Source organism: Hyla sarda, chromosome 1 (genome assembly GCF_029499605.1).
Source record: "Hyla sarda isolate aHylSar1 chromosome 1, aHylSar1.hap1, whole genome shotgun sequence".
Taxonomy (NCBI): Eukaryota; Metazoa; Chordata; class Amphibia; order Anura; family Hylidae; genus Hyla; species Hyla sarda.
In genome coordinates this window covers 612318913-612339460 of record NC_079189.1, presented here as the reverse complement: position 1 = coordinate 612339460, position 20548 = coordinate 612318913, and the positions used below count along the sequence as shown (strand labels likewise).

General features: G+C 45.3%; 1 pseudogene; it reads left to right on the top strand.

Annotated features, from left to right (window-relative positions):
• Positions 1-6772: 6772 nt before the first annotated feature.
• On the top strand, positions 6773-19609 carry LOC130297708 (gastrula zinc finger protein XlCGF57.1-like; annotated as a pseudogene).
• The last annotated feature ends 939 nt before the right edge of the window (positions 19610-20548 follow it).

Sequence of the window (20548 nt, the reverse complement as noted above, 5' to 3'; positions counted from 1 at the left end):
GGGATAAAAACCTACTGTATAGGGTGACGGAAGGGAAAGGTTCACGTAATTTACTTAAACGCCAGTTGGTGGTCCCTCGGAAGTACGGTCAGGACTTACTCAGGATAGGGCACGACATTCCACTAGCTGGATATTTCGGGATGACTAAGACCCACAACCGCATAACCCAGACATTCTTCTGGCCTGGGGTGACCAATGACATCAGACAATACTGCAGGACGTGCAATGTGTGCCAACGGGTAGGGAGTAAAAGGGACCATGTTAAAGTGCCCCTTCACCCTCTACCCATCATAGACGAGCCCTTTAGCCGATAGCTGTCGATCTGGTGGGCCCTCTCCCTACACCAAGCCCAGCAGGAAAGAAATATATTCTAACCGTTGTGGACTATGCTACCCGTTACCCCGAGGCTATTCCCCTAGCAAATATTGAGGCAGAGACAGTGGCTAATGCTTTGGTGGGCATATTTACCACGGTAGGATTTCCCCGAGAGATTCTCTCAGACCAGGGAACACAGTTCACACCAGAGGTAACCCGACAGTTGTGGGAGTTGTGCCACATCAAACCACAGTTCAACTCCCCGTACCATCCCCAGACTAACGGACTGTGCGAGAGGTTCAATGGGACCCTCAAGCAGCTCCTACGGAAGTTTACGGCCACTGGAGGTGCCACAGGAATCGACCGGATTCTCACCCTTTGAGTTGGTTTACGGTCGGCGTGTTAGGGGTCCTCTAGATTTGCTGCGAAAGCACTGGCAAGGTGAACTAGAAACCGAGGGGCCTACCATCATAGAGTACGTATTGGCGTTGAGGGATAGATTGAAGGACCTCACGTACATGGTCCGGGAGAGCCTTCAAGTAGCGCAGGGTCGGCAGAAGCTGTGGTACAACCGAACCGCCCGGAGCCGTACCTTTGAGGAGGGACAGAAGGTCTTAGCACTTAAGCCATCCTAGAAGGATAAACTGCGGGCAGCGTGGCAAGGACCATACAGGGTGGTGAAGAAGCTGTGCGACACCACCTACCTAGTGGCTAAATGTAGATAGAAGGATCCAGTGGACCTTCCATGTGAACATGTTAAAAGCTTACCAAGAACGACCTGAGGAGATAGCAGTTATATGCGCCCAGCAGTAGAGGATACAGAGGGATTACCGCTGTTAGATTTGCCCCAGGTATCGACAGGGACAGAGAAGCCTGGCGCGATACAGCTGGCCGCACAGCTAACGGAGTCCCAGAGGACTCAAGTTCGTCAGCTGTTAGATCAGAGAAGCAGCTTATTCTCAGACCGTCCTGGATACACCACGGCAGCAATACACCGTGTGGAGACTCCAGAGCAGACCCCATTACGCCAAGCGGCGTACCGAGTCCCTGAGGCTGTGCGGGAAGGAATGCTAGGGGAAATCAAGGAGATGCTTGATCTGGGAGTGATTGGTCTTGGTGCCTAAGAAGGATGGGACGACAAGATTCTGTGTTGACTACCGGAGGCTCAATGACCGTACAGTGACCGACGCTTACCCCAGGCCCCGAGTAGATGAGTTGTTAGACCGCATCTCTCGGTAAGTTCCTGTCCACCTTCGACCTATGCAAAGGGTACTGGCAGATCCCTCTGGCGGCGGACGCAGTTCCAAAGTCGACCTTCATCACCCTATTTGGTTTATACCAATGTAGGGTTATGCTATTTGGGATGAAGAATGCTCCGGCAACGTTCCAGAGGATGGTAGATCGGCTCCTTGATGGCCTCCAAGATTATGCCTGCGCATACTTGGACGACATCGCAATCTACAGTGATACCTGGGAGGAACACTTGTCCCACCTAGGTACCGTATTAGACCGCATTAAGGCAGCAGGCCTAACTTTAAAGCCAGAGAAATGTAACCTAGGGATGTCCGAAGTGCAGTACCTCGGGCTTCGGGTGGGCAGTGGACGACAAAAGCCAGAGCCGGCTAAGGTAGAGGCAGTCGCAAATTGGCCAAACCCCCATACCAAGACTCAGGTTTTAGCTTTCCTTGGATCGGCAGGTTATTATTGCAGATTTGTACCTAACTGCAGTAACCCCCGGACATGCGATAAAATCGACATACGATGGCCTCTCAGAGGCCATCGCACGTCGATGTCAGCATCGACATACGATGCTTTTATATGTCGGGGCCATCGCATTAACTGCTATCCGACAGCGCAAAATGCTTAAGCTGCTGTCGGATAGCAGTTTAAGCATCCCGGACAGGTTCGCTTACCTATCCCCGCTGCTCCGGGTCCACTTCGCGATCCTCCGGCGTATTCTGTATCTTTTCCAGGGTCCGGGCCTCGCTTTGCGGCGTCGTTATTACGTCACTACGCACGCTGTGCCGGCGCAACAGCATAATAACGTCACCAGAAAGTGAGGCCCGGACCCTGCAGAAGATGCGGAAGAAGCCAGAGGATCGCGAAGAAGACACCGGAGCAGCGGGACAGCATCGGGAGCCCCTGGGACAGCATCGGGAGCGGTGAGGACTCGGTCCGGAGCCGTGAGGACGCGGTCCGGAACGGCGGGGACATGTGAGTATAACTTCCTATACTTTAAATTGCACGGATCCCTCAACATATGATGGATTCGACAAACGATGGGTCATTTGGAACGAATTACCATCGTATGTTGAAGGACCACTGTATAGCACCATCGCAAAGCACCTGACTGACTTGACAAAGAACCTTCCCCGACAGGTCCTGTGGTCCCCAGAGTGTGAGTCTGCATTCAAACAATTAAAAGCTGCATTGATTTCTGCACTGGTACTAGCGGCTCCGGATTCAAATAAATGTTTCTGTGTCCATACAGACGCCTCTACTTTTGGATTGGGAGCAGTGTTGAACCAAGTGGGCGAGGACGGTGATGAACACCCGGTGGTCTACATCAGCAGCAAATTGCTGCCCAGGGAGGTAGGGTATGCTGCTATTGAAAAAGAGTGCCTGGCGTTGGTGTGGGCCCTCAAAAAGCTGCAAGCCTACTTGTATGGACGCACATTTACTGTACTCACGGACCACAACCCCTTGGTTTGGCTAACCGGGTGTCTGGGGACAATGGACGACTGCTGCAGTGAAGCCTGGCCCTACAGCCATTTAATTTTACAATACAATATCAGCCAGGTAAACAGAATGGAAATGCTGATGGGTTGTCTCGGCAATCGGAGTTAACTACCTAGCCAGCAAGACAGCCCCAAGCCGACCCGTGTGGATCTAGCCGGGTCTGTCACTGGAAACAAAAAGGGGGAGCACTGTGACGGATCCTAGAGTCACCCTTCCTACTTGGATGGACTTTAGGACATCACTATTTATACCCCTCAGTTGATATTGTCCAGTGACATAAAGCGCAGAGTTACTTTTATTTACTGTTTTCATACACTTTCTGCACACAATACACCTTTTTGCACATGGTCTACCTCCTTTACACAATACACCTTTTGCACATGGTTCACATTTTGCACACTGTCCACCTCCTTTACACAATACACCTTTTGCACATGGTTCACATTTTGCACACTGTCCACCTCCTTTACACAATACACCTTTTGTGCAATGCACTAATAATACACATGCTTCTCCTTTTTGCACACAGTACAACTTCTGCACACCGCGTGACACAAAGCAATGCCTTCTCTGTTATTAACACAGAGATTTAAACACACAGCTTCTCCTAGCTGTGTCAGCTCCCAAAAGACAATCCCCCGCAGCTGGTAACACAACCTCACTTTAAGGCCAGCCTGGATTGTGGGGAATGACCCCCACCCTACTCTTGGTCATTCCCAGTAAAGCCGCCCTATGTTAGCCTTCCAGCCCAAACTACCACACAGCATCCGGCTGCACCGCAGCACACATGCTGGACAATGACTGGCTTTACTCCACCAAGACCAGAAGCCTTGGTGACACATATCGTCCATCAATCACCATCCCCTTCACCTTATCAAAGGAGTTATACATGATCCACACACATACAGCTCTACTGTGTACACATACAGATCAGCTACACGTACATTACACATATACAGCTCTACTGTGTACACATACAGCTCAGCTACATGTACATTACACATATACAGCTCTACTGTGTACACATACAGCTCAGCTACATGTACATTACACATATACAGCTCTACTGTGTACACATACAGCTCAGCTACATGTACATTACACATATACAGCTCTACTGTGTACACATACAGCTCAGCTACATGTACATTACACATATACAGCTCTACTGTGTACACATACAGCTCAGCTACATGCACATTACACATATACAGCTCTACTGTGTACACATACAGCTCAGCTACATGTACATTACACACATACAGCTCTACTGTGTACACATACAGCTCAGCTACATGTACATTACACATATACAGCTCTACTGTGTACACATACAGCTCAGCTACATGTACATTACACATATACAGCTCTACTGTGTACACATACAGCTCAGCTACATGCACATTACACATATACAGCTCTACTGTGTACACATACAGCTCAGCTACATGCACATTACACATATACAGCTCTACTGTGTACACATACAGCTCAGCTACATGCACATTACACATATACAGCTCTACTGTGTACACATACAGCTCAGCTACATGCACATTACACATATACAGCTCTACTGTGTACACATACAGCCCAGCTACATGTACATTACACATATACAACTCTACTGTGTACACATACAGCTCAGCTACATGTACATTACACATATACAGCTCTACTGTGTACACATACAGCTCAGCTACATGTACATTACACATATACAGCTCTACTGTGTACACATACAGCTCAGCTACATGTACATTACACATATACAGCTCTACTGTGTACACATACAGCTCAGCTACATGCACATTACACATATACAGCTCTACTGTGTACACATACAGATCAGCTACACGTACATTACACATATACAGCTCTACTGTGTACACATACAGCTCAGCTACATGCACATTACACACAGCTCTGCTGCAGACATATATAACACACACATACACAGCTCTGCACCACGCACATCACACACACACAGCTCTGCTGCATACACATAACTTCAGCTCATCCAGCAGCGATCACAACCAGCACAGCAGAGTCCTGCATACACTGAGCAGATGAGCCTAGAGCAGCAGCCCCTGATCATGTGACTCCTCCTCCTCCATGTGACTGATCACATGACGGTGACATCATCGCAGGTCCTGTAAGCACACGGCTCCTGTACAGTCTGCAGGTGGAGGTATATACGGTTGTGGTGACATCAGGAGCGCTGGGGGAGGGGACATTACTATTAACCCATTCAGGCCCACAAGGTTTTATGACTTAAGGAAGAAGATCACAAGATCCAGAACTTTCTGTGTATTTGTCTCTTTCTCCGTCTGTTGTTGTTTCTATTAGCAGCCGCCATTTCTCATCGTCTCCTCTTCTTCCCTTCAGGTTTCTCCAATCCAGGATCCTCTGCTGATATCTTCTATATAAGAGAATTCTCCTGGATGACCCATCAACCATGGAGAGAGACAGGAACAAGATGGCCGACAGGATCATAAACCTCACCCTACAGATACTCTTCCGGCTTACTGGAGAGGTGAGGGATTCTGGGAGTGATGTCACATGACCTCATTCTTATCTATGTAATAACAGATGGATATGACTGGAGAGGTGAGGGATTCTGGGAGTGATGTCACATGACCTCATTCTTATCTATGTAATAACAGATGGATATGACTGGAGAGGTGAGGGATTCTGGGAGTGATGTCACATGACCTCATTCTTATCTATGTAATAACAGATGGATATGACTGGAGAGGTGAGGGATTCTGGGAGTGATGTCACATGACCTCATTCTTATCTATGTAATAACAGATGGATATGACTGGAGAGGTGAGGGATTCTGGGAATGTATGTGTGGTGATGGGTATGGAAGGCCAGATGGTATTAACTCTTTGTGATCGTGATGCCAGGGCGTAGTTTACCTAATTCACCACCTGAGGTATAGCCGATGATTCCTGGGCCAGGCGCAGGGTAATGAATCACTCCGATGCAAGGTTATGGAACAACGGATTTTTACTGAGGCAGACAAGGTGTTAAAGTCTTTACAGCTTAGTTTAAGCCCAAGGAGATGCACAGTGAACGTTATGAAGCTTATCGGCTTGCTGGGACTTGTAGTGAACTTGGACTGACTTGTGCAACTCACGCTGACTTTTGTAAATGACACTTGACTATCTTGACTAGACTTCTCCGCTGTATTTGTGCTTACCGCCAGACTTTGACTTTCACCTGCAGGGGTGAACTGGTAGTAGATGCGACTAGGCCTTGGGCCTCCCTCAGGAACACCAGACAACTTTACTCAAGCTGTACCTCAGCTAAACTGCAACTAAACTGACTCCTCCCAGGTATTTATGGGAGCAATTTGGAGGAATCCCATTTGCCAGATCACCTGTTCACCTTACACCTTCCTTGGTTACATAACCCTTAGCAACAGTATTTAAAGGCACAATGACATAGTATTACAACACACAGCGTTACATTAACTCAGATATAACTTTAGGTTGTAAAAGATTCCTGAGGAGTGTGAGGCCAGGGGACATGGAGTCCACCTGATAGGACTGACAGGGGTACAGAATGGCACATTCTGTACTGGGTCACCGCATATGTAGTGTTATTAATGTGTCTCTCTATACACAGGAATACACAGTAGTGAAGAAGTCCTCTAGTGGGCGCTGTCGGGCCCCTGTGTATGAAGTATTGGGAAGAACCCTGAGCCCAATCCCGGGGCCCCCACCTCACTCCCTGATACATGAGGAAATGGATGAACAGAAAATCCGAGAACTTATCAATAAGATGATGGAGCTGCTGACTGGAGAGGTGACACTGCTGGGACATTATATAGTAATGGAGGGGTCTGGTGATGACTGGAGAGGTGACACTGCTGGGACATTATACAGTAATGGAGGGGTCTGCTACTGACTGGAGAGGTGACACTGCTGGGACATTATACAGTAATGGAGGGGTCTGGTGATGTCTGGAGAGGTGACACTGCTGGGACATTATACAGTAATGGAGGGGTCTGGTGATGACTGGAGAGGTGACACTGCTGGGACATTATACAGTAATGTAGGGGTCTGGTGATGACTGGAGAGGTGACACTGCTGGGAATGCTGGGACATTATACAGTAATGGAGGGGTCTGGTGATGACTGGAGAGGTGACACTGCTGAGACATTATACAGTAATGGAGGGGTCTGGTGATGACTGGAGAGGTGACACTGCTGGGACATTATACAGTAATGGAGGGGTCTGGTGATGACTGGAGAGGTGACACTGCTGGGACATTATACAGTAATGGAGGGGTCTGGTGATGACTGGAGAGGTGACACTGCTGAGACATTATACAGTAATGGAGGGGTCTGGTGATGACTGGAGAGGTGACACTGCTGGGACATTATACAGTAATGGAGGGGTCTGGTGATGACTAGAGAGGTGACACTGCTGGGACATTATACAGTAATGGAGGGGTCTGGTGATGACTGGAGAGGTGACACTGCTGGGACATTATACAGTAATGGAGGGGTCTGGTGATGACTGGAGAGGTGACACTGCTGGGACATTATACAGTAATGGAGGGGTCTGGTGATGACTGGAGAGGTGACACTGCTGGGACATTATACAGTAATGGAGGGGTCTGGTGATGACTGGAGAGGTGACACTGCTGGGACATTATACAGTAATGGAGGGGTCTGGTGATGACTGGAGAGGTGACACTGCTGGGACATTATACAGTAATGGAGGGGTCTGGTGATAACTGGAGAGATGACACTGCTGGGACATTATACAGTAATGGAGGGGTCTGGTGATGACTGGAGAGGTGACACTGTTGGGACATTATACAGTAATGGAGGGGTCTGGTGATGACTGGAGAGGTGACACTGCTGGGACATCATACAGTAATGGAAGGGTCTGATGATGACTGGAGAGGTGACACTGCTGGGAATGCTGGGACATTATACAGTAATGGAGGGGTCTGGTGATGACTGGAGAGGTGACACTGCTGGGACATTATACAGTAATGGAGGGTTCTGGTGATGACTGGAGAGGTGACACTGCTGGGACATTATACAGTAATGGAGGGGTCTGGTGATGACTGGAGAGGTGACACTGCTGGGAATGCTGGGACATTATACAGTAATGGAGAGGTCTGGTGATGACTAGAGAGGTGACACTGCTGGGACATTATACAGTAATGGAGGGGTCTGGTGATGACTAGAGAGGTGACACTGCTGGGACATTATACAGTAATGGAGGGGTCTGGTGATGACTGGAGAGGTGACACTGCTGGGACATTATACAGTAATGGAGGGGTCTGGTGATGACTGGAGAGGTGACACTGCTGGGAATGCTGGGACATTATACAGTAATGGAGGGGTCTGGTGATGACTGGAGAGGTGACACTGCTGGGAATGCTGGGACATTATACAGTAACACCACTGGAGGGGTCGGGGTGATGACTGTATCATTATGTGTCAGGTTCCTATAAGGTGTCAGGACGTGGCGGTCTATTTCTCCATGGAGGAGTGGGAGTATGTAGAAGGACACAAGGATCAGTACAAGGATCAGGTCATGATGGAGGATCAGCAGCCCCTCACATCACCAGGTAATAGACATGACTATATACACACGTCCTCTCATTATTTGTATGTAAAGAATGAATTCAGTCTCTGTATTTGTTCCCTACAGTCAGATCCAGTAAGAGAACCGCACCAGAAAGGTGTCCCTGTCCTCTTGATGAGCAGTATAAGAAGGACATTCCTACAGGGAAAGATCTGATCTATATTAATCCTACAGACATAAAGGAAGAAGAAGAGACAGATGTGAGCAGTGATGAGCATTATAAGGAGGACATACCTACAGGTAACAACCAAGGTAAGTGGTATCCACTTAATACAGAGAAGAGTCACAGATTCTACTCAGTCATCGGCTGTAATAATTTTGTGTAGAGTTCTTTAATCTCTCTGTTCTGTCTCTTTTCTTCTGTATTTTCCCCCATTCAGACAAATAATTAACTAAATATGGATGATCATGTGACCCGGTTATGGGAGATAACACACATTGTGCATTTATAATATGGATGTAGAATATAGTTGGGATATGGACATGAAATATACCTGCTGGATGGAAGGACTGCTGCATATGTCTCCACCATCCCAGTGGACATTCCTGATGATGAGGTGATGTCCGCCATCTTGGCTTGATGCTGTAAAGTATTTCACTGTGACTGTGCTCAGCGCCAAGCCAGGATGTTTATTACATATATTAGTAACTAGCAGGGGCCCTGGGGGGAGGGCCCTGGTTGCACCTACCTGATTGATTTATACTAGAAGGTAATTGTAAGTGTGCATATAGTGTGAGCGTGCATATAGTGTGAGCGTGCATATAGTGTGAGTGTGCATATAGTGTGAGTGTGCATATAGTGTGAGCGTGCATATAGTGTGAGTGTGTATATAGTGTGAGTGTGCATATACACAGTGTTTATTATTAGGCAGGGGAGTATTTTGACCATATCATCATTTTTATGCATATTTTCCAATTCCAAGTTATATAAACTTCAATGCTTATTGGATAGAAAATAGTCATCAAGGTCGTAAGAAACGTGTTGAGAAATAAAGACACAAATTATCTACCAAAGATTTATAGGGGTACTCTGATGCTCAAAGCGTTCTGAACATTTTGATAGTAATGTCACAGCCACGCCCCCTCCATTCATGTATATGGGATGGGCCTGACGGCTAGTACTTCTCGCATAGACGTGAAAGGAGGGGGCGTGGTGGCCGGCATCGGCAGTTATGGTCCACTGAGCAGAGTTTGCTCCGTGCGCCGAATGACAGGGGTGCCGCAGCGGAGGTCACGGGGGGTCCCAAGCGGTTGGTTCCCCACAATCTAATATCTTATCCCCTATCCCTAGGATAAGGGTTAAAATGTATACAGCGGAGTACCCCTTTAACTAAAGCAACACCTATACCTACAGGTGTGGATTTTAGACCAACAAAAAAGAACAAATGAACTATAGTCTGCATTCCTCTTCATATGGGAAACTGCCTGTGAGAGAGCTCCAGATGTTGAGAAAGTCTCTAAATGAGGAATAAGCAGATGGTACCTCAGAGGATGCAGGCAAGAGAAGAGCACGGGGATGAAGTCCTTACATTATAAAGAATGGAGCCCATAGATTCTCAGGAATGGCTGTAGGAATATTCCGCTCAAGGCCGGACCTCCTCATCATACTTTGCAGAGACAAAGTGACGGAGGTAGTTCTCTAAGATCTGGTTCACTTTCTCAACTTTCCCATTTGACTGAAGATGGTTACCAGAGGCGAAATCCAACTTTACTTCAATTAGCCCATAGAGAGCTTGCCGGAATCTGGAAGTGAACTGTACTCCGTGATCAGATACAGCGTGCAGAGGTAGACCATGAAGATGGAGGATGTGTTCCATAAACAGACAGACCAATCCATTAGCAGAAGGCCGTCCAGGAAGCAGGACAATATGTGCCATTTTCTAAAATCTGCCACTACCCAAATTACGGAACAGCCAGTAGAGGAAGGAAGATCCGTAATGAAGTCTTGAAGGAATGGTTAATGGAGGCTTGGTTCAGGAGGCTTTATTACGAGCACAGGAGGTGCAGGCCGACACAAACTCTCGGACATCCTTAGACAGGGTAGGCCACCAGTAGTGACGGGACAGAAAGTCAAGTGTCTTACGCACCCCAGGGTGACCAGCATACTTTGAGCAATGTCCCCAAGTAAGAATTTGCTTCTCTGGAGGAATGTCTTTCACCTTGACTTGGACCACAGAAACCAGACGAGACAGATCGATATGTTAAGGTTCTTCAATCTGGTCTGCTGGGGCGAAGGAACAGGAGAGTGCCTCTGCCTTCACATTCTTATCTGCTGGGCAGAAATGCAGGATAAAATTGAACCTGGCAAAGAAAAGGGCCCATGGGGCCTGACGAGGATTTAGTCGCTGTGCAGACTGTAGATACGTTAGGTTCTTATGGTCAGTGTATATCACCACTGGATTCAGAACCCCCTCCAGGAGGTCTCTCCATTCCTCCAAGGCCAAATTGATAGCAAGCAGCTCTCTTGGTATAGTTCCTGTCCGCAGATGAATACATGAGATAACCTCCCTTTAGAGTTCTTCTGCAACAGGTGTCAACTTCAAGAAAGAACTGTTTGGAGGTATCTGGATGTTGGAGAACTGTTAAGGCAGCAAAGCAGTCCTTGAGATGCTAGAAATCTGACTCTGTTTCAGAGGTCCACTTCTTCACATCCGTCACTTTCTTCATCAGAGCAGAAATAGGAGCTGTGAGGGAAGAGAAGTTTGGGATGAACTGTCTATAGAAATTGGCAAACCCCAGGAACCTTTGAATGGCACGGGGGCCCCTGTGGACGAGGCCAGTTCAGGATGGCTGATACCTTGTCGGGGTCCATTTGCGGCCAGAACAGGAGACAATGTATCCGAAGAAGGGTAACGAAGACTGCTCAAAGACACACTTTTCCATCTTAGCATACAGTCCATTCTCCTATAATCGCCGCAAGACAAGGCGCACTTGCTTTCGGTCAGTGGACAAGTCGTGGGAGTAGATGAGAATATCATCCAGATAAAAAGTCCCAGAAGATGTCATTCACAAATTGTTCAAATACTGCGGGAGCGTTGCACAAGCTGAAAGGAATGACCAGGTACTCGTAGTGACCATCACAGGTGTTGAAAGCCTTCCTCCACTCATCACCTTCACAGATGTGGATCAGGTTATCTGATCCTTGCAAATCCAACTTGGTGAATATATCTGGGCGCCTCGGATACATTCGAACAATTCAGATATCAGAGGCAGAGGGTACTTGTTTTTGTGATCTTGTTGAGTCCATAATAATCTATGCAGGAACACAGTGACTGGTCTTTCTTGGCCACAAAGAAGAAGCCGGCTCCCGCTGGTAAAGTAGGCTTCTGAATAAATCCCCTCTCAAGGTTCTCCTTTATATACTTGGCCATAGCCTGTGTCTCCGGCAAGGATAATGGATGAACCCTTTCAGGAGGTGGAGAAGTCCCAGGTAGAAGATCAATCGGGCAATCATAGGACCAATGCTTTGGTAAAGTCTCAGCCTTCTTCTTACAAAAAACATCTGCATATGCCACATATTGCGGGGGCAGGCGAGACAGGTTCAAAGGCACCGGATGAGGTGACGCATCTCAGACAAGCAGGAAATAAGGCTCTAAGTCCCCCACTGGAGAATGTTACCTGTATGCCAATCCAGGACTGGAGAATATTGTTGTAATCATGGCAGTCCTAAAAGGACAGGATCTGTAGAGTCTGGCAGACATAGAAGGCATTGTCCTCAGAATGTAGTACCCTGACTTGTAGCTTGACTGGAGTTGTAACATACTACATAGGCTTGGGTAGGTTTTGACCATTTACAATAGTTGCCACCAGTGGCAGATCAGGTCAGGTGCTTAGCAGAGCTGGTGCTGTTAAAACAGCAGAGCTGAATAGCCCCGGTGCAGAGAGATGGAACAAGCTTGGAGCAGAGGGGTCAGACAGAGACGTAGCCAGAAACAGAAGCTTGGTCAGAAAACTGGTACATGGAACACAACAGAAGACACCTTCACTTGCAGTAAACTACAATATTGCTTAGGCAAGGAAAGGAGGACGGAGAGCCCTTAACGACCAAGGACGTATATTTACATCCTTGGCCGACTCTCGCGATATAACGCAGGGTCATGCGGTGACCCCGAGTCATATCGGGTCAGTCCCGGCATGTATCTGAAGCCGGGACCCAGGGCTAATATCTATTAACCCTTTAGATGCAGCGTTCAAAGTTGAACATCACGTCTAAAACGAAAGTGAAAGCTGCCCAGCTGCTCAGTGGGGCTGATCAGGACCACCGCAGTGAAAATGCGGCATCCCGATCAGTTGGGACACGAGCGGAGGTCCTCTTACCTTCCTCCGGCGTGTCCCTTCGGCGATTGATTGCTCCAAGCCTGAGATGCAGGCTTGAGCAATCGACCGCCAATAACACTGATCAATGCAAAGCTATGGCTTTGCAGTGAACAGGGTATAAGATCAGTGTGTGCAATGTTATAGCCCCCTATGGGAGCTATAACACTGCAAAAAAAAGTGTAAAAAAAAAAGTTAGTAAACGTCATTTAACCCTTTCCCTAATAAGAGTTTGAATCACCCCCCTTTTTTCATAAAAAAAACAAAACATGTAAATAAAAATAAATATAAACATATGTGGTATCGCTGTGTGCGTAAATGTCCGAACTATAAAAATATATAATTAATTAAACCGCACGGTCAATGGCGTACACGCAAAAAAATTCCAAAGTCCAAAATAACTTATTTTTGGTCACTTTTTTTATCATGAAAAAATGAATAAAAAGCGATCAAAAAGTCCGATCAATACAAAAACGGTACCGCTAAAAACTTCAGATCACGGCGCAAAAAATTAGCCCTCATACCGCCCCATAAGCGGTAAAATAAAAAAGTTATAGGGGTCAGAAGATGACAATTTTAAACTTATAAATTTTCCTGCATGTAGTTATGATTTTTTACAGAAGTGCGACAAAATCAAACCTATATAAGTAGGGGATCATTTTAATCGTATGGACCTACAGAATAAAGATAAGGTGTCAGTTTACCGAAAAATGTACTGTGTAGAAACGGAAGCCCCCAAAAGTTACAAAATGGCGTTTTTTTCTTCAATTTTGTCGCACAATGATTTTTTTTCCATTTCGCCATAGATTTTTGGGTAAAATGACTGATGTCACTGCAAAGTAGAATTGGTGGTGCAAAAAATAAACCATCATATAAATTTTTAGGTGCAAAATTGAAAGGGTTATGATTTTTAAAATGTAAGGAGGAAACAACGAAAATGCAAAAACGGAAAAACCCTGAGTCCTTAAAGGGGTACTCCTCCCATGGACATCTTATCCCCTATCCAAAGGATAGGGGATAAGATGTGAGATCGCCATGGTCCTGCTGCTGGGGACCCCAGGGATCCCCGCTGCGGCACCCCGCTCTCAGAGTTCTCTCTGTGCGTAATGACGGGCGATACGGAGGACGGAGCAGCGTGACGTCATGGCTCCGCCCCTAGTGACATCACGGCCCGTCCCCTTAATGCAAGTCTATGGGAGGGGGCGTGACGACCGCCGCGCCCCTCCCATAGACTTGTATTTAAAGGGGCGGGACGTGACGTCACGAGGGGCGGAGCCGTGACGTAACGATGCTCCGGCCCCTGTAATGCCCGTCATTACGTGCAGAGCGAACTCGCTCTGTGCTGTAATGAGAGCGGGGTGCCGCAGTGGGGATCCCAGGGCTCCCCAGCAGCGGGACCGCGGCGATCTGACATCTTATCCCCTATCCTTTGGATAGGGGATAAGATGTCTAGGGGCGGAGTACCCCTTTAAGGGGTTAAATAGCCAATACTAAAGAGTCACCAATCAGCTTGATGAGATGTTTACAACAGTTAGTGCGATTATTTACAAATGGTAGAAACATAAAACATCTGTCAATCACCCTCGGTCTGGGGCTCCATGTAAGATCTCACCTCATGGAGACTGAATGATCAGGAAACGAGCAGAATAAGAGGTGCGCACAGACCCTTAAAGAGACGGACCACATGTGAACCCTACTAAATGCACCAGGCACTGTCGCTGCCTGAGGGAAAAGTCCGGAGCCTGCAGCGAGGAGGAGGAGCCGTGCTGGAAGTTCGGCCAATGTACGCAGTGGAATGCTGTACACGCTGGCGGCTGCCAACCACCAGTATTACACAGATTACAAACTCTCCACCATAACGAATACTAAAGAGTCACCAATCAGCTTGATGAGATGTTTACAACAGTTAGTGCGATTATTCACAAATGGTAGAAACATAAAACATCTGTCAATCACCCTCGGTCTGGGGCTCCATATAAGATCTCACCTCATGGAGACTGAATGATCAGGAAAACTATCAGCCCAGAACTATAGGGGAGGATCCTGAATGATCTCAAGGCAGCTGGGGCCATAGTCAGCAGGTAAACAACACCAAGAGGGACTGAAATCCTGCATGGTCCCCCTGCTCAAGAAAGCACATGTAAAGGCCCATCTGAAGTCTGACCATGAACATTCGAATGAATTAGAGGAGAGCTGGGGGAGAGTGTTGTGGTCACATGAAACCAAAATTATGCTTTTCTGCTAAGGAGACAGGATAAATTTACCGCATCAAAGGATCAATGGATGTGTCCATGTACCGTCAAATCTTGGGTAAAAATTTTCCTTCCCTCAGCCAGGGCATTGAAAATGGGTCGTGGATAAGTATTCCAGCATGAAATGCCAAACGTCAGTCACAAAACTTTAACCTCTTAAGGACGCAGGGCATACCTGTACGCCCTGCACCCACTACCGTGCTATTACACGGGGTTACGTGCTGACCCCGCGCCATAGTGGGTCAGTCCCGGCACCTAGCAACGACTGGGACACATGGCTACCGGGACACCGATCGTGGTTATGTCCGGTATTAACCATGCTATCGCTACGTCTAAAATAAAATAAAAAAAGCTTCCCGGCAGCTTAGTCGGGCTGATCGGGATCACAGTGTCCCGATCAGCTGAGGATACGCGATGAGGGTCTCTACCTTCCTCCTCTTTGTCCAATCATCGCTCGATTGCTCCATGCCTGAGATCCCGGCTGGAGCAATGGAGTGCCGATAGCACTGATCAATGCTATGCTATGGCATAGCATTGAACAGTGTATGAAATCAGAAGATTGCATGTAATAGTCTCCTGTGGGGGCTATAAATGTGTAAAAAAAAAAAAAAAAAAAAAAAAAAAAAAGAAAAAGGAAATAAATGTGATATAACCCTTTTCCTAATAAAAGTTTGAATCGCCCCCCTTTTCCCATTTAAAAAAAATAATATAAACATGTGGTATCGCCGTATGCGTAAATGTCCGAACTATAAAAATATAGTGTTAATATATCAATGGCGTACTCGTTCTCGTAATATATCAATGGCGTACTCGTTCTCGTAATATATCAATGGCGTACTCGGTCAATGGCGTACTCGTAAAAAAAAATTCCAAAGACCAAAATTTTATATTTTTTCTGTCACTTTGTATACCATAAAAAACATATAAAAATCAAAAAGTGCCATCAAAACAAAAATGATACGAATAAAAACGTAGATCACAGCGCAAAAAAATGACCCTCATACAGCCCCATATACGAAAAAACTAAAAAGTTAGGGGTCAGAAGAGGACATTTTTAAACATATAAATTTTCGTGCAGACAGTTATAATTTTCAACAGAAGTAAAACAAAATTAAACCTATATAATTTGGGTATCATTTTAATCGTATAGATCTACAGAATAAAGATAAGGTGTCAATTTTACCTTAAATTGTACTGTGTAGAAACGGAAACCTTCAATAGTTACAAAATTGCATTTTTTTTTCTTTTTTGAAATTCTGTCCCACAAAAATGTTTTGGTTTTGTTGTAGATTTTTGGAGTAAATGACTGATGTCAGTCCAAAGTAAAATTGGTGGCACAAAAAATAAGCCCTCATATGGGTCTGTAGGTACAAATTTTAAAGGGTTATTTTAAAAGGTGAGGGCTAACGGGGTACTGAAGTGACGAGTAACTTATCCTCTATCCGCAGGATGGGGGATGTGTCAGATCACACGTGGTCCGACTGCTGGGATCCCCCCCCCTCCCCCCCATGATCTCCTGCACGGCTCTGTAAGGAGCGCATGCTATCCATCCATTAATTCTCTATGGGCGCGTCGTCCCACAGATTTTCTATGGGATTAAGGTTCGAGTCGCCAAACACCAGCCATGAAACCTTAAAGGGGCACTGCAGTGAAAAGTAACTTATCCCCTATCCACAGAATAGGGAATAAGTGTCAGATCGTGGGGAAGGGGGGGGGGGGTCCGAATGCTGGGACCCCCCATGATCACCTGCATGGGCCCTGACTCTTAGAGAGGAACTCGTGCTGGAGATGGCACACACTCCATTTATTTCTATAGACCTGAGTGCTGTACTGGGGCATCACCGGCGCTCCCATAGAAATGAATGGAGTGAGTGCCGTCTCCAGCACGAGCTCCTCTCTACGAGTTGGGGTCCATGCAGGAGATCATGGTTGTTTTTCTGTCTCTCACAGTTAAAATAAACCTACCATTAAAATTATAGACTGATTGTCTATAATAAATGCGGCCCTGAGCTCGCCCAAACCTCTGCCCCGGCTTCTTAGGGTGCCCACCTCCTTAATAGGATGTCCCCATGGTGTCGGTCCCTATCCTACTAAAGTGCTGGGAGTAGCAAAGTCAAAAACAATAAATATTTATTTTCAGTTTTTTTGCTATATTTTATGGTGATATGAATTGCATTGTTACAAAGTAAAATTGAACCCACAAAAAAAAAAAAAGCCCTAATATAGCTCTATAGATGGAAAAATAAAATGTTATGGCTCTTAGAAAGAGATAAGGACAAAACTAAAATGCTGGTCAGTAAGGGGTTAATACTCAAAAATGTACTGTTTTATTCTCTGCAGATTCTTGTAGCAGGAGATCAGAGGAGAATCTTATATCTTCAGATTATAAAGCAGATGATGATATCACACAAGATACATATGAAGAACATTCCATTATCCCAGATACACCCTCAGCCCTTCACAGCCAAGATCTCTCATCTCATCCTTATATACAGGTCCTGTCTTCTCAGTCATCACAGGATGTTCAGCAAAATAAGAAAAAGCCATTTTCATGTTCTGAATGTGGGAAATGTTTTACTCTGAAATCAAATCTTGTCGCACATCAAAGAACTCACACAGGGGAGAAGCCATTTTCATGTTCCGTATGTGGAAAAAGTTTTACTAACAAATCAAATTTTGTTCAACATCAGAGAACTCACACAGGAGAGAAACCATTTTCATGTTCCGAATGTGGAAAATGTTTTACTCATAAATCAGATATTGTTATACATCAAAGAACTCACACGGGAGAGAAGCCATTTTCATGCTCAGAATGTGGAAAATGTTTTACTCATAAATCAGATCTTATTAAACATCAAAGAACTCACACAGGGGAAAAGCCATTTTCATGTTCCCAATGTGGAAAAAGTTTTAGTGACCAATCAAGTCTTGTTCAACATAACAGAACTCACACAGGAGAGAAGCCATTTTCATGTGCAGAATGTGGGAAATATTTTATTCGGAAATCACATCTTATTACACATCAAAGAACTCACACAGGGGAGAAGCCGTTTTCATGTTCCGAATGTGGAAAAAGTTTTACTGACAAATCAAGTTTTGTTCAGCATCAGAGAACTCATACAGGGGAGAAGCCATTTTCATGTTCAGAATGCGAGAAATGTTTTGCTCATAAATCAGATCTTATTAAACATCAAAGAACTCACACAGGGGAGAAGCCATTTTCATGTGCAGAATGTGGGAAATATTTTATTCAGAAATCAAATCTTATTACACATCAAAGAACTCACACAGGGGAGAAGCCGTTTTCATGTTCTGAATGTGGAAAAAGATTTACTCATAAATCAGATATTGTTAGACATCAAAGAACTCACACGGGAGAGAAACCATTTTCATGTTCAGAATGTGGAAAAGGTTTTGCTCATAAATCAGATCTTATTAAACATCAGAGAACTCACACAGGGGAAAAGCCATTTTCATGTTCCCAATGTGGAAAAAGTTTTAGTGACAAATCAGGTCTTGTTCAACATAACAAAACTCACACAGGAGAGAAGCCATGTTGATGTGTAGCATGTGGGAAATGTTATATTCATAAATCAGATCTTATTAAACATCAAAGAGCTCACACAGGGGAGAAGCCATTTTCATGTGCAGAATGTGGGAAATATTTTACTGACAAATCAAGTTTTGTTCAACATCAGAGAACTCACACGGGGAGAAGCCGTTTTCATGTTCCGAACGTGGAAAAAGTTTTACTGACAAATCAAGTTTTGTTCAACATCAGAGAACTCACACAGGGGAAAAGCCATTTTCATGTTTAGAATGTGGGAAATGTTGTACTCAGAAATCAGATCTTATAAAAGATCAAAGAACTCACATGTGGAAAAAGTAAAAAACTAATCTATTAATCTATTAGTTGTCAACTATTTTCATAATCGATTTATCGGTTGGTCGATTAGTTGGTCAGCCAATTTCTAAAGTTCACATACACTTAGCGTTTATCACTATGTATATATGCAGCCTGTTTTGTGTAGAGGGGCCCAGCACACACCATCCTCTGCTTCCTGCAGCTCTGGTGAGTCCCCGGTTGTCGGGCTCTGTGCTACAGGCCAGACTCTATATTGAGAGTTGTACATAGAAAATACTTTTTTTTTCCGGAGCGGTGTTGGAATTCTTCTGTAAGAAAACACTTTAAAATTCAATAGTGAAAAAATGACACTTACACTTGGTGAGTGGCTTTATTCAAACCACTCACACACTTTAAAGACCCGTAGATAAAGATTACAATATCGCGTATCGGTCCTTTCTCCGCTTCAATCCTCTTCGGCAAGTGACTCGTCACTCCGAATGAATCAATGAAAAATAGAAAAAAGCAAAAATATGAGAGCGGACAGGATCAATGTTCACATGTAGCCAATTCATGCACCGATATGAAATTCCTACTTACTTCAACGAGAGGGGTTTCCCCGTCCTTAAACCCCCCCTCGATCCGGCCAGCCTTAAATCTAGCACCTTTAACACGCCAAATCTGGCACTCTGCGCACTTTTTTTCTTCCTCTCTTTCCTTTTTCGGATGTGACCGAAAAAATTTTCGCACGAATCACTGCAATCCACCAATACTTCATGCAAAATGACAATTTATTCAGTTAAAATGTTCATAAAAAGGCCAATACAATCAGATCTGATGTGTTGCGGGGATAATTCCCCTTCCTCAGGGATATCCATTCCTAACAAAAGTGCTCCTTTTATCTAGCTCCATGACCCCATTTTCACCCGAAAACAATTATCCATTGGTTAACACATAAAATATACAAAAAGTCAAACAGACTGCATATATTCTTATACCCGTTCTGTACATTCATTAAAACTATTAGGGACCAGTGTGTTAAGTTTCAAAACATAAAAACTCTCTCTTCTACATAGGGTGGAAAATCTCCGTAAACCTTCCACTATTTGTTCTACTGGAATCACCCGTAGAAACCCTGGGTCTGCATTGTGGCACATTGCAAAATGACGGGAAATACTATGTTTTGGATATTTGTGTTTAATATTAAATCTGTGCGAATTTATTCTTTTTCGGAGTGTTTGTGACGTGCGGCCCACATATTGGGTCCCGCATGGACACTCCAGCACATAAATTACATAGTTACTGGCACAATTTAATTTTGAGAAAAAGAAGTGGAGGGGGTCCAGCTCCTGGGTTGAGGTATCCAATAAAACTTAACCTTTAATGGCAACTAATTAAAACATGGAAAATCGCCACTAGGTGGCAAGTGACATGTCACTAAAAACAAAAGGGGGGTGAAACGCCGA